Here is a 12039-nt window from a genome sequence, read left to right as displayed (position 1 = left end):
GCTAGTTATAGCCTGTACAGCTAGTACAGCAAGTTGCAAGAAAGAGGGGCTCCAGAAGAGGTGGAACGAAAAGGTGGACATTTCCTAATTATTGTGCTTCTAATTGGAAATTCTTGCCAATTATGCTAATTTCCCAAACCTATAAAACCACATTCACCTTATGTGGGGTGGTCATTTTTCCATATCTGCCCCTGGAGACCTCCAGTTAGAGACCAGATTTGATATCACCTCCTACACTAATATTGTCTTGAAAGTATTTTCTTTTGTTTCTCAATCATTAGGGCATCACTTCCTCCACACTGCAGTGCCTTTGGGATATGGCCAATTGCCCAATTTTTGCACAACCGTGGTACTTGTACATGAGGCAGAAACTGGAATTTAATTTCCAAATGCTAAATTCCGATGAGGAGTGGGGCAGCCAAAGCATCCTGTGCAGATACAGGCCTGCAGCTGTGACTCGAGAGATTTTTGGTTCCTGCCCATTGCAGCAGGGGAATCTCCTGTGTGCCTGCTGCTCCTTCCCTGGTGCCCATTGAGAGAAATGTTACATTTGTCTTTACAAACAAGCTGTAGATTTGATGATAGATAAAGTTAGCACCTAGAGATAAAAGAAACAATGGGAGGGATTACACTGATTGATGAATGGAAAAAGAGATTTGCCTTGACAAAAAAACTGTAGGTTTGCTGGTAAATGAAATTGGGTAACAGAAGATGAAAGAAGCAACAGGGGGGAAACTATGAATTCTACAAGAATTAAAAATTAAAAGGGAGGGTTATAAATTAGAGGGGAATGTCAGGTGTCAGGCATTCCGAGAAGTCTGTGCCTCTCGAGTACCTCAACCAATGGGGAAAGAGAGAGGGAAAAGCGGCCGGGAAATTAGGATAAAAAGGGAGGCTGCGTACTCCAAAAATCCGAGAGATCCCAGGGGAATGCCCCATGGCCACTCCCTTTATTCGAATAAAGCAAAAAGGACTGCTCTGTCTCCTTTTTGGACATAAACCTCTGGTGTTTGTGGATTAATTTTCTTTACAATATGGGGGCTCAACCGGGACATTTCCACCGTCCAGGGCTGCAGGCAGCAGGTGGAGCTGAAGGCGCGCCTCACCCAGTTTTGGTGATCAGCTCCCCTGGGTGCCGGCTGGCACCGGGAGATCGATTGGGTTCCCAAGACTGTCCAGGAGACAGATGAGTGGTGGACCAGGGGTCCGTGAAGAGTCCGCAGGGAAAGACCACTGAAAATCTCACCGGTGAGTAAAATGGGATCCTCGGGGAGCAAACCTGGGAGGGCGCCCATGGACAGCAGCACAGGTACACCTGGGAGGGCAGCCATGGAGGGTTGGTTGCACAGGTGAAACAGGACACCCATGGAGGATTGGAAGGGTGAAGCCGGGAAAGGGCCCCTGGAGATTCCCTTGGAAAGAGTGCTGAGGTCTTGAAACAAATTGTATATTCACCCAGAGGTAACTATGAAAATTATGGTAAAATATTGTTATTTTGTGTGGCCAAAGTGTAAGATGTCAAAGGGGCTTATAAGGCCATGTTATATAGATGCCCTAGAGGGGCAATAAGGGAAATCGAGAAGGGGTCTCGATAGTGCCTGAGGGGCAAAAACTGGAGTTGAGAGAGGGTCTTGACAGCGGTGGGTAGATGGAGAGTGTTTGTGCAGTAGAACAGGATTAAAGAGGAGGGTGTGATAGATATGTGTGAGGCAATGAGCAGCAGGGCCGGGCACAGAGCTGCGGGACTGAGAATATGGGCTGGGGTCTGTGGGTCTGCCAGTGCTCTGTGCCGGGCTGTGCCTGACACCACCACCCCTGGGCAGGGCCAGCAGTGTCCGCTGGCCCCGTGATGCTCAAAACGCCCAGCCGCCTGTGATGCTGCTGGCCGTGCTCGCTGGGAGCACCGGTTGGGGAGAAGCCATGTTTGCGCTGTGACGGGACAGGCACAGGCTCTGGTACAGGCTCTAGTATATGGTGCGTGATAAAGAGAGGGAGAACAAAAATAAAGGAATATTTAGAAAATGCGGATTATACATGGAAGGATTAGAATTTTCTTTTGGGAATTTTGTTTGGGTCATCGGAGAGACGAATGGTTTTGCGAGGGGCTTGGCAGCTGTGAGGGGATAGGCGTCCGCAGGTAGTGGAGGGGCTGGACCCAATGCACCTATGGTGGATGATACCATCCCCGAGGCGGACCCCCAATGGGACCCATATAACCAGGCTAGTCTGGCTCACCTCCGTGAATACCATGCTTATCTGATCAGGGCAATCAAGTCAGCTGCTCCCAAAACTAACAACGTAGCTAAGGCTATGTTGTTAGAACAGGAGAAACAGGAAAGTCCCTCTCATTGGTTGGAGAGGATTACGGATGCCTTGAGGAAACATGGGGGGATGGATCCTGAGGGGCCAGCCTTTGACACATTGCTGAAAGTGCAATTTGTTACTAAGGCTTGGCCTAATATAAGAAAAGGAGTACAAAAAGATAAAGAGTGGCAAAATAATCCTCTGGAAGAATTGGTTAGAAAAGCAGAGCAGATATATATATATAAGAAGGGATGAGGAAAAGGCAAAGGCTAAGGCAAAGATAATGGCAGAGTTTTTGCAGCCCCGGAGGAATAAACCGCAGGGTCCAAGGGGTCCCCTGGGACAGAGGGGACGGGGTCGGCCACAGGGAAGTGGCAGAGGCATTCCCTCTTCGGCAGGGGAAAGACAACCCAAACCACGGCTGGGGAGGAACCACTGTGCTATCTGCAGGGCAAAAAGGCATTGGGAAAATGTGTGTCCGCAGAAACAGCTGGACCCTCAGGAGGAGGAAGTCCAGAGGATAATGGAAATGGATTGTTAGGGGTGTCAGGGGCTCCTATTATATCAAGGACCCACCATTCAGGAACCCTTGATAACTTTTAAGGTGAGTCCAGATAAAGAGGAGGTGTGTTTTTTGGTAGACACAAGGGTCTCTCAATCCACCTTAAATTTTATACCTAGGGGGGAAAATTGTAAAAAGTGAATTCAAGAAGTGAGAGGAAAGGATGAGCGAGTGTATTTTATTCAACCACTGTTAATCAATGTAGGGGACAGATTTGAACTGCATGAATTCCTGTTTGTTCCTAATTGTGATTGTAATTTACTGGGAAGAGATCTAATGGCTAGAATGGGAATGCAAATTAGTAGTGTAAGAAGTGACACGGAGTCCAAAACTGTAGTATCTTTGTGTAAAATATCTGAGAAAGCTTATACTGAAATAAATCCAAAAGTGTGGGCAGCCCCAGGGAAATATGGAAAACTAGATATAGAACATCTCCAAATTACTTTAAAGCAACCGGGACAAGTGGTGTTTAAAAAGCAATATCTTATTTCAAGGGAGGGAAAGAAGGGGTTACAGCCTGTTGTTGAGTCCCTTCTAAAAGCAGGTCTTTTGGAGCCATGTATGTCTCCTTATAATACCCCTTTCCTGCCGGTTAAGAAACCAGATGGAACATATAGAATGGATTTAAGAATAATAAATGAAATTGTCAAACCCAGGCATCCCACAGTTCCGGATCCATATACAATCCTAAATCAGATCCCTTCTTCACATCGGTATTATTCTGTACTGGATTTGAAGGATGCTTTCGGGAGGTGTCCGATTACAGAAGATAGTAAACAGTATTTTGCCTTTAAGTGGGAACAGGAAGAAGGAGGGAAGATGATAAAACAACAGTTGACATGGACAGTCCTTCCCCAGGGATATACAGAGTCACCGGTTTTGTTTGGACAAGCTTTGCAGGAAATATTAAGAGAGTTTACTCCACCCTCAGGAGTTAAGCTGTTGCAGTATGTAGATGATTTGCTGTTATCGGGAGAGCAAGAAAAGGTGGTTAAAGAGGCTACTGTAAAATTGATTAATTTCCTTGCAAAAAAAAACAAAAAAAAAAAAAAAAGGACTTAGGTGTCCAAAAAGAAAGCTCAGTTAGTAGAAAAAAGGTCAAATATTTGGGACACATTGTGACTGAGGGGTTACGGTGTATTGATCCAGAAAGAATAAAAGGGATTTTGCAAATACCATTTCCCCAGGCTAAAAAGGAGCTACGGCAATTTTGGGGTTGTAGGGTACTGCAGAGCTTGGATCGAGGATTTTTGTGTTGTGGCTAGACCTTTGAGTAACTTTTTAACCCAGAGCGGTCCTGGTGTTGTAATGTGGACACCAGAGGTGGAGCAGTGCTTTGGAAAATTAAGGGATGGATTGGTTGGTGCCCCGGTCTTAGTTCTTCCGGACACAGAAAGGAAATTTCAACTACATGTAGGTGTTGAGCTGGGTCATGCTAGAGGAATTTTGGTGTAAGAGAATGAGGGACAGGAGGTCTATCGCCTGTTTTTCTACATTGTTAGACCCAGTGGCCAGAGGCTGGTCCCATTGTCTGCAGATCTGTGCAGCCACAGCTCTGATGGTGGCTGAGGCGCGAAAGCTGACAAGGGGAGGGTATCTGATCGTAAAAGTCTCACATTAGATTAAAGCTTTGTTAACTGAGAGAGCCTCTAAGTGGATGACGAGCGATCGATTATTACAGTATGAATCTTGTTTAATGGAATAGGAGGATTTAAAATTTAAAAATGAGGAAAGTTTTAATCCAGCCTCCTGTTTGAATAAGCCCCAAAGAAAGGGGGAGACAGGAGGAAAGCCATGATTATATCCAGGTTATAGATCTCCAGACTAAAGCTAGGAAAAATTTGAGAGATACTCCCTGGCCTGAGGGAGAGAATGTGTTCATTGATGGGTCTTCAAGGGTGATAAACGGGAAGCGTTTTATAAGATACTCTATCGTGAATGGGAAATAATTAAAGGAAGGGGGGAGGTTACCCCCACCTGGTCAGCCCAGACAGCTGAGCTGTATGCACTGATCAGAGCTGTGAGTTATACCGGAATAAGACAGTAAATGTTTTTACTGATTCTAAATACGCATATGGGGTGATACATGCATTTGGGAAACTGTGGGAAGAACGAGGTTTATTAAATTGTAGGGGAAAGACGTTAGCCCATGAGAACTTAGTCTCTCGCCTATTAGAGGTGGTGAATTTACCAAAAAGGGTGGCAATAATCCACATTAAGGAGCATTAGGCAGGGTACTCAGAGGAGGCAACAGAAAACCGACTGGCGGATAAAGAAGCTCGGAAAGCTGCTTTGTTGCCAGGAATCTCTAAAATACTCCCCTTACTCCCAGTAACTGCACCGCTGCCAGAGAAACTGTCTTTCCCACCAGAGGAACTTAAGATAATTTAAAAAGTGGGGCAGAAGAAAGAGGAAATAATTGGTTTACAAGGGATGGGAAGCAGTGGATCCCAAAACCTCTGGCCTTACAATTGTTAAAACAACTTCATGGAGTCATTAGGGCTCTCGAAGGGCTGGCAAGTCTTCCTAAAAATGTATGCTGCTGTGGGTCTTTTTAGCTTGGCAAAACGAGCTATTGAGGGTTGTTTTACTTGTCCTAAAACCAATAACAAAGTTACAAAGAAACTTGCCAGGGCAGGGAGGCCTTGGGCTGTACGTCCTTTCCAGAGATGTCAGGTGGATTTTACTGAAATGCCCCGAGTGGCAAGGTTTAAATATCTTCTGGTAATAGTATGTAAATTAACAGTGTGGCCAGAAGCATTCCCTACTTTTTCAGCAACTACAGGATCAGTTGTTAAAGTATTTTTGGAACAAATAATTCCAAAATATGGAATTGTGGAAGCAATAGACTCAGATAGGGGAACTCATTTTACAGGAAAAATTCTTCAAGGAGTTATGAGTGCTTTAGGGATACAATGTAACCTGCATACCCCCTGGCACCCCCAGAGTTTGGGTCGGGTTGAAAGAATTAATGGAGAAATAAAGAAAAACCTTCTGAAGCTGGTGATAGAAACCAAGATGCCGTGGGTACGGCTCCTGCCCCTGGCTTTGGCAAGAATAATGTCCAGACCCAGGGAAGATATTAAATTATCTCCCTTTGAATTAATATTCAGAATTCCTTACCCTTGTAATTCTCAGCCTAGTTGGGGGGGTAGAGATACGTAATGTGTATTTGAGACATTGTGTGGCTCGGATACTGTCTCTTGTGAAATCTCTTTGACAGGAGGCTCAGCTAGCACAGACCCTGCCTTTGGACTTTGCTGTTCACAACATCCAGCCAGGAGATTGGATCCTAGTTAAGGAGTATAAAGGAGCACCGCTGATGGTGAAGTGGCATGGACCTTTCCAGGTGCTGCTGCCCACAGAAACAGCCGTCAAGAGAGCTGAACATGAGTGGACCTATCACACTCGGGTCAAGGTCTCTAAGGCCCCAGAGATTTGGACATCTCAGCTGGAGGAGAAGGATGGGAAGCCATGACTGACACTCCACAGAGGTGGACTGGAGCAGTAGCAAGTGCGTCGACATTGAGGGAAGCCTCGTGTGCCCACTCACAGACTGCCTGCTGAAACAGTTTGTGTGGTCATCCCTCCTCTCGGATCTCCAGGCTGGCTGGGGGGCCAGCCCTTTCCTGTCACTGTTTTCTTTAGATTAAGCTGTTTCTGTGCCTTCACTCACCACAGGTGCAAAAGACAACGTGAAAGTAAAAATTAAGTTACGGAATTACATAACACCATTAGAATGTTTCTCTTAATGATCTTACCTTTATACTGTCAGTTAGAGTGGGGCCAGGAATGGGAAAATAAGTTTTTAAATTTAGTAGAAGAAGTAGCAAAAAACTTTAACCTTAGGAATTGCTGGGTCTGTGGGGGGTCAGGAGGATCTGAAAACTGGCCGTGGGTGGCCAGCCCAGTCAAATCTAAATGGTGGGTTAGCACCCATAGTGAGGTCCATAATGGAACAGGATTCTGGGATGAAGAAGGAAGTCCATGGCAGCTTCATTCTTCTGAAAGAGGCACTTATTGTCTAAATAGAACAGGAAGCATATCCGTGGGAAAAAGTGTTTGTGACTGGACTTTATCTTTGGGTTTAGATTGTTGGACCCCCAGATGTCTTCCTTATGATTGTTCCAGATATGAGGGCAAATGGAATCAAACTCATGTTAAGTTCTCAAATGGTAGCTGGGTAAAGTGTTCCTACCATAATTATCAGAAAAATTTGAAAGGCTGTAAAACAGTGGGGAGGAATAAGTTTTTCGACTCCTTATTTTTAAGCTGCCCCCAAGATAATTCTACAAGTAGGACACATGCTGTTCATGACTATCAGTGGAAGTGGCAACACTGGAATGGAACTCGAACTCTTTTTATCAGGTTCTGGTCCAAATCTAATAAAACAGATCTGGGATTTAACTGCAGCTGGAAACCTCATGTGGGAGCATGGAAGTGCAAATTCTGTGTTTCCTATGGTGGGGCAACTACTGTTGGGGGACCACTAGGCCCAGGAAGCATGACCCCCCAGTGGATCATGAAAATTGGGAAGGTCCCTTTGCCAACGGGACCTGGGCTTTAAAAGGGCATTACTGGATTTGGGGCCAACACGCCTATCGCAGGTTACCCCCAAACTGGTCAGGGATATGTCATGTGGGGTATATCAGACCTCTGTTCTTTCTGCTACCACAAGTTCAGGGAAACCAGTTAGGAATCAAGATATATATGATGATCTAATTAGGGAAAAGAGGTTGATTGATGTATCCCTGGCTGGGGGAAGCACCCAAAAGTGGGGTGATCACGAATGGCCACCTGAACAAACCATACAACACTATGGACCAGCCACTTGGAATCCTAATGAATTAATATCAGGTGCCAGAGAACCCATTTATAATTTAAATCGGATAATTAGGTTACAAGCCGTCTTTGAAATAGTAAGTAACCAAACAGCTACAGCTCTTGACCTTCTTGCTGACCAATCTACTCAAATGAGAAATGCAATATTTCAACACTGGGTGGTATAAGACTATTTGTTGGCAGAAGAAGGGGGAGTGTGTGGCAAATTAAATTACTCAAACTGCTGTTTGCAAATAGATGACAATGGAAAGGTGGTGAAACAAATAGCAAAAGGAATAAGAAAGTTAGCTCATGTACATGTCCGAACATGGAAAGGATGGGAATGGGACATGTTTTCGTGGCTACCTGCTGGACTGTGGGTTAAACAACTGCTTTTTCTCTCTTATGTGCTGTAGCAACTCTAATCTTTTTACCATGCATGATCCCTTCCTTAGTACAGCTTACTCAACATGTGATCAAAGGGATGCAGGTTATAGCCTTGCCTACTGACCCAGAGATGGCTACAAAAGGACAGAAATTGATGTCATTACAAATAATTGCAAAACCAAAAAGGACATACGAACAAGAAATTAAATCAATAATAGCTAAAGTTTGTAAAGACAATTATTAAAAATAAAAGAGGAGAGATTGAGAGGAATGTTACATTTGTCTTTACAAACAAGCTGTAGATTTAATGGTAGATAAAGTTAGCACCTAGAGACAAAAGAAACAATGGGAGGGATTACACTGATTGATGAATGGAAAAAGAGATTTGCCTTTACAAACTGTAGGTTTGCTGGTAAATGAAATTGGTTAACAGAAGATGAAAGAAGCAACAGGGGGGAAACTATGAATTCTACAAGAATTAAAAATTAAAAGGGAGGGTTATACATTAGAGGGGAATGTCAGGTGTCAGGCATTCCGAGAAGTCTGTGCCTCTCGAGTACCTGAGCGAATGGGGAAAGAGAGAGGGAAAAGCGGCCAGGAAATTGGGATAAAAAGGAGGCTGTGTCCTCCAAAAATTGGAGAGATCCCAGGGGAATGCCCCATGGCCTCTCCCTTTATTCGAATAAAGCAAAAAGGACTCTTCTGTCTTCTTATTGGACATAAACCTCTGGTGTTTGTGGATTAATTTTCCTTACACCAGCCAGGAAAAGATGTTCCTGCCCATCCTAGATTTGGTTCTCCAATTTGAGATTACCCAGCCAAGGCACCCATTTATGTCACAGCTTTACCATCCCGATCCTGTTCCCAATCCTATTACCAAACCCTATCTCATTCCCATTTTTATTCTCAATGTTCTTCCCGTTCCGCTTCCTGATGCCGTTCCCAGTCCTGTTCCTGGTCCTGATTCAGATCTCATTCCTATTCCCATTCCAATCCCGATCCCATTCCTGTTCCAAAGGTGGCTGCGAGGAAGAGGAAGATGGCCCAGGAGCCCCAGGCAGGTGAGGAGGAAGTCAGTGCCCCTTTCCCCTTCTGTCCTGCTCCATCTCCCAGCCAGCACGGCCCCGGCTGCAGGACACCCCGCTGCCGACACCGACCTGTCGGAGACGCGCTGGGGGGATCTCCTTCCCCTTCCCTCTGGCAAATCCCATCCTCTCCTTGTCTTTCCTCACCCAGACAAAAAGCTGGGCACGGAGAGCAGGGAGGACAAATCTCCGTGGCAGAACCTGGTGGAAGAGGCCATTTGCAGAGGCTCCACGGCGCAGGAATCCAACGGGGAGGAAAAGCCGCAGAGATCCCGCAGCAGGAGGGGCTGCAAACGCAGATCGCGGGGATCTGAGGAGGAAAGACCCAGCCTGGGCCGAGCAGGCGGCTGGAGATGGAGCCAGAGCTCGGACCTGGTAGTCCATGAGAAGCTTCGTGATGGGGAGAAGCACCACAAGTGCTCAGAGTGTGGGATGAGCTTCAGATGGAGGTCCCTCCTGATCCCCCACCAGAGGATCCACACTGGGGAGAGGCCCTATGAGTGTGGGGGAGTGTGGGAAGACGTTTCACACCAGATGCTATCTCCTCCAGCACCAGCGCACGGACACAGAGGAGAAGCCCTTCCGCTGCCCTGACTGCAGGAAGGGATTCAGGGAAAACTCCACCCTCATCAAACACCGGCGCATCCACACCGGGGAAAAGCCCCACGAGTGTGAGGAGTGTGGGATGAGCTTCAGCCGGAGCTTAAGCCTGATCAGCCACCACAGGATTCACCCTGGGGAGAGGCCCTAGGAGTGTGGAGAGTGTGGGATGAGATTCAGGAAACACTGCTATTTGATCCGCCACCAGAACATCCACACTGGGGAGAGGCCATACAAGTGTGGAGACTGTGGGAAGGGCTTCAGGCAGCATTTCAACCTAATCGTTCACCAAACGATCCACACTGGGGAGAGGCCCTATAAGCGCGAGGACTGCGGGAAGAGCTTCAAGTGGTGAGACAAGCTAATCCTTCAGCAAAGTATTCACACTGGGGAGAGGCCCTACAGGTGTTCTAAGTGCGGGAAGATGTTTCCACCAGCTCCCAGCTCCTCCAGCACTACCAGACACACACAGAGGAGAGGCCCTACGAGTGCCCTGACTGCGGGAAGGGCTTCAGACAAAACTCTGACCTCATCCTCCACCAGCACATCCACACTGGGGAGAGGCCCTAAAAGTGTGAGGAGTGTGGGAAGAGCTTCTCCCAGAGCTCAAACTTGACCCAACACCAACGGAGGCACCAGTAAGGGAAGGCCTGCGAGTGCTGCGAGTGCCCCGCCTGTGGGAAGAGCTTCGTGCTCTGCTCCACCTCCATCCCCCACTGCCGGACCCACGTTGGGCAGTGCCCTGGTGACCCACATTCCCTGGGATGCATGTTGGGAAGACACCTGCCTGGTTATCCTTGTGTTTGGGCCTTTGTTTTCTCTCTTCTCCATCTCTTTGTGCTCCAAAAGCCAAAAGGGATCGATCTGTCACCTCAAAACCTCCCAAATCCAAGTAAAAACCACCTCAATTTTGACTCAAAAGGGATCAATCAAACATCAAAGTGCCTTGTTCCCTCCTCAAAACAACTCAATCCCACACGAACCTTACTGGATTCCAGAGCTGCTAGGGTGCGAAGGGGTTGGAAGGAGATTGGGTGAAGTAGGATGCAAATTTGGAGCGGTGGGATCGGGATTGTGTGGGGCTGGCTGGGGAGGATGGATTTTTTAGTAAATAAAACTTTGACAATTCCTGATTTCTGTCCCGTTCTCTTTCAGTCAGTTCTGGGTCTGTTTTCACTAGCACCTTCTCAGCTGATTGTGTTTGTGTCCTCCTTTCTCTCCTGCCTGTCTCTGCCTGCTCTGTTTCTCTCTCAGGGTCTCCCTTGAGCCAGGGCAGCTCCCACCAAAGACCCTGCCCTGATTCAATTCCCAGTGCAGGAGCTGCAAGAGCCATGAGTGAAGTTCTGAAGGCAGGCAGTGAAATGTCCTTGTAAGATCGTGCTGCACTTGGCTTTTGGCCCCTTCTGAAGAGCTTTGCCTTCAAGGGCAGGAACATCTTTTCCTGGCTGGGACCTGGAATTGCAGAGCCTGGCAGTGTGAGCCATGCAGGACCATGCAGGCTGGGATCATGGGGGCTGGGACCACATGGACTAGGATTCTCCAGAATGGGACTGCACAGACTGGGACGAGATGGATCAGGGCCATGCAGACTGGGATTGTACAAACTGGGATCACACAGACTGGGATTGTACAAACTAGGACCATATGGACCGGGATGGCTGCTCCAGAACGATGTCAACTGAGACGGTCCCGCCTCTCCCTGGGTCCCTCCCAGTCCTGCCCAGTCATGTGTGGAGGCGCAGCCAAAACTCTCCGCAGTGAACAAGGAAGTCCCAGAGCGCTCCTGGTGTCGATCTCTGTCCTGGTCCCTGTCTGAATCCCAATGTCAGAGCGGTGCTGGCATTGGTCTCATTTTCGGTCATATACTGGTGCTAGTGTTGGTGCCAGTGCAAGTTCTGGTTTCAGTTTTGGTCCCTTTCTTGTGCTGATTTTAGTCTCAGTGATGGTACTGGTGCCAGTGTTGATCCTGGTGTGCTCCCAGTGCCAATCTTAGTGTCAGGCCCGGTTCTGAAATGGTGCCAGGCTCGGTTCCAGTTCCGGTGCCGCTCTCAGTCTCAGTCCTGGAATTCTTCCAGTGCCAGTGCTGGTCCCGGTCCCAGAGCAGTCCTGGAGAGCTCCCAGTGCCAGTCCCACTGTCCATCATGGTCTCAGTCTTGGTCCCAGTGCCAGTCTTGAAGAGGTGCAACTCTCGGTTCTGCTGTTGGTTCTGGTCCCAGTCTTGATCTCCATCCTGGTTCTGATGCTGGTCTCGCTGCTGGTCCCAGGGAATTTTATCAACAA

The 12039-nt window shown here is 47.4% G+C and overlaps 1 pseudogene; it reads left to right on the top strand.

The window, feature by feature from the left end:
* The first annotated feature begins 1293 nt into the window (after window positions 1-1293).
* Window positions 1294-10401, top strand: LOC130266045 (zinc finger protein 239-like; annotated as a pseudogene).
* Window positions 10402-12039: the final 1638 nt, after the last annotated feature.

Source organism: Oenanthe melanoleuca, unplaced genomic scaffold, assembly GCF_029582105.1.
Source record: "Oenanthe melanoleuca isolate GR-GAL-2019-014 unplaced genomic scaffold, OMel1.0 S001, whole genome shotgun sequence".
Classification (NCBI taxonomy): domain Eukaryota; kingdom Metazoa; phylum Chordata; class Aves; order Passeriformes; family Muscicapidae; genus Oenanthe; species Oenanthe melanoleuca.
The sequence above is the reverse complement of the archived record's forward strand: the minus strand, read 5'-3'. Positions and strand labels throughout refer to the sequence as shown.